The 3,197-nt window shown below is 36.3% G+C and overlaps 1 pseudogene; it reads left to right on the top strand.

The window, feature by feature from the left end:
• The first annotated feature begins 1,172 nt into the window (after positions 1-1,172).
• On the top strand, positions 1,173-2,670 carry LOC143633789 (UPF0481 protein At3g47200-like; annotated as a pseudogene).
• The last annotated feature ends 527 nt before the right edge of the window (positions 2,671-3,197 follow it).

Genomic DNA, 3,197 nt, shown 5'->3' on the forward strand with positions numbered 1-3,197 from the left:
ATTAAATACTTAAACAAAACTAAAATTAAGTGAATACAAATATTGATTAAAAAAAAGAGAGGGCATTATTATGCATGTGTGTGAGAGAGAGGGAATGGGTTGAGGTAAAATACATACATCGTCTTTTTTAATTTATTTATTATCACACATTAAACTATATTTAAATACAAGTGTTAAAACGCTCTTTTTCGTTTTTTCTTTTTACGGCAAAGGTTACTCACACTCTTGTTACGTCAAAAAAATTTAAGTAATACTCTCGCCCAAGTTTAGGTTTGTGCTTCTAGTAAGTAGGCTAGCCTCGTACTGATAACAATGAGATAATAACCAAAATGACTCTCTTTACCAACAACATTCCTTGACTAACCCACTCAAACAAAAAAAAAAAAAAACCCAAATTGTCACTTTCTAAACTGCCAGATCAATCATATTAAAACTGACATTCGACAAATCTATTTGGCATTCTTATTTTTTAAACCAACCACATCTATACATGTGTACACTTAAACGATCGGCCATAATCTATTGTGCCGTGCTTCATATCTATTATGTGAAAGGGTCGCAAGTATTGTGCCAATTTATTTACACTTGTCAAAAGTTTTATGGCACATAGACAACACATTGTAGGGTGTTACAACCGTACCTTTTTAGTTTGTAATAATCAATACCCATCTCAGACCTTGGCATGCATCCACTATATAAACTCACTAACCTCATATATGCGCCATTTAAAATTAGATAACGACACCGTATAACGGTAAAACCTCAAAGTAATACTGCACATTTGTTATATCTTCTTTTAATTGGCATTTGAAAAAAATACAACAACTACTCATATTAAAGATATTAAAATCATTGATTTTATGCTAAAATATTTTAAGCATATAAATGATGTATATAAGTATTTGACTATAAAAAAATTGATGAAATCGATATTTAATAAAAATAAAAAAAAGTCGACTGGTTTTTGAAAAATATTAAGGCGGTTCGACTGGTGTTTTTGAAAAAATCTTATTGTAAAAAATCCGGGCGATTCAACTGCCTTTTCAAAAACTCTGGCTTTCGACTAGATACCGACATGTAGCTTGACTTGGTTGAAAATATAACCGGGCAATCATGATTGATGCACTTGATTTGAGATGGATATTTTGAAAATACCAGATTTTATAGACCAAATGGTAACCACATGTCAAACGAGCATTTTGGTCATTCTCCCAAATCAAAATCTTAATTGCAAATTAATTCACAATGTAAGCGACCACGTACTACATAGTTTTCATATTGTAACTCCATACTTCAACAGCAGAAAAACAAACTTAAATGCATTGGAGGTGGAGATGAGCGATGAAAGTGAGTATGTAATGGTTGAAATCCCCGGTAATCAACAGATCAGCGAAAACATTAGCGTGGTCAAGGAGTGGGAAGGCTGCTTTAGAGGCAGGGAGATCACTAATCGCCCAAGACACATCCAAAGAGTACCACCTTTACTCTTGGAGGGTGAGACAGGTCATAAAAACCGCAAGTACTACGAGCCTGCAGTGGTTTCATTTGGCCCATACCACTATAAGCGATCCCGATTTGCTCAAGCCGAGGAGTACAAACTCATAATACTTGAAGAGTATCGTTTAAGCACAGGTAAAACTATTGACCAGTTATACAACAAGGTGTTTGAGGTAGTACATGAAGCGAGAAAGTGCTATATTGATGGTTCTACAGATGCTTACGATGATGAGGAGTTCAACCGAATGATGTTGCGTGATGGTTGCTTTGTCTTGTTCTTTATTGATGCTGCATCTCGTTCATACAACAAGCAATTTTTAGTTTATGAGAATTTGGGCGTATTAGGGGCTATCAACATAACGCGTGATATTTTTTTGCTAGAGAACCAAGTACCGTTTCTAGTGTTGGAAGTTGAGGTTCCCCGATGATAATGGCGAATATACACTGAACAGATTCTTTAACTACTTAAACTATGGTGAGGTGCTGAGTAGTGATAAAAAGGTGCTTGGGAATTACAAACCGCTTCATCTTCTGGAGCTTTACAGATCTTATTTCATCTCGTTCTCAGGTTCTCTTTCAACAATTTCCAACGAAACAGATGAATTTAATAAAGGTCAATTAGCAGCACGAAGTTTTCTTTCAGCAACGACAACTAAAGCTGGTAGGATTCATATCTTGACACAGAACTTGGAAGAAGATGGCATGGGATATCACTCTCACCGTTGGTGTGGTGAACTTAAGCTTCCGCGTAGAGCGGTCACTGCATATTATACGAAGGCTATGTACCTGAACATGATCGCGTATGAGCTGTGCCCGCATAACCCCAATGACCTTCGAGTTTCGACTTATCTTCGAGTAATGAAAGCGCTAATTGTCCAACCAGAAGATGCGTTGGAGTTGCAAAGAAGTGGTGTGTTGCGTCATAGCCTAGGTAGTACTGAGAAATTGGTGAAGATGTACGATGAGATTCACGTCCCAGCATGTAATCTATACATTTATTATAAAATATGTCGAGGGATGGAGAACTACCATAGAAGCAATTTATTAGCGTGGGGCGGGGAGTTAATTACCGACCACCTTAGTAGTCCATGGAAGTTGCTGGGTTTGTTAGCGGCTGCTGCCCTTCTGGTCACTAGTTTTCTACAGACATACTACTCAGCCAGGCATGGATAAATAATATTCATTTAAAATAAATTATAATTTAAACATCAACTGGTTTTTAGAACCCGCGCATTGCGTGGGTTTGTGACACTATAATTGTATAACTACAATAAATCTTAAATAAAATTCATAAAGCATAGTTGCCACCTCATAATCCAAGTTACAGTTGTTGAACTTATACTACAGTCTTAAAAAATAAAACCTCTACAGTCACACATATGACTTGTCTAGCCTATTTCTACATTATACGAAGGTGGCTGCATTTTGGCTATAGCAATTGCATGTATCCTTTACCAGTCCCGTTCTACTATTAAAAGATGCGCGTGTTTTGTCTTTTATCCTTTGATTTGTTTTTCACCTTGGCTAGCTTGTATGTGTACAGAAAAGCTGCACGTTATAATATATGTAGAAGCTGCAAGTTAGAATTTATGTATGTGTTATACTGTTATGTTTGTTTGGATATATATGTGTACCTGGTGATTTTGGATCTGGCCTCTTTGAGTTAAGGTCTTTGACATTGTTTTTGCGATAACCAGCTG

The sequence above is a fragment of the Bidens hawaiensis genome, unplaced genomic scaffold, assembly GCF_021521415.1.
Source record: "Bidens hawaiensis isolate Kalapana, Puna unplaced genomic scaffold, B.hawaiensis_p1.1 tig00006907_1, whole genome shotgun sequence".
Taxonomy (NCBI): Eukaryota; Viridiplantae; Streptophyta; class Magnoliopsida; order Asterales; family Asteraceae; genus Bidens; species Bidens hawaiensis.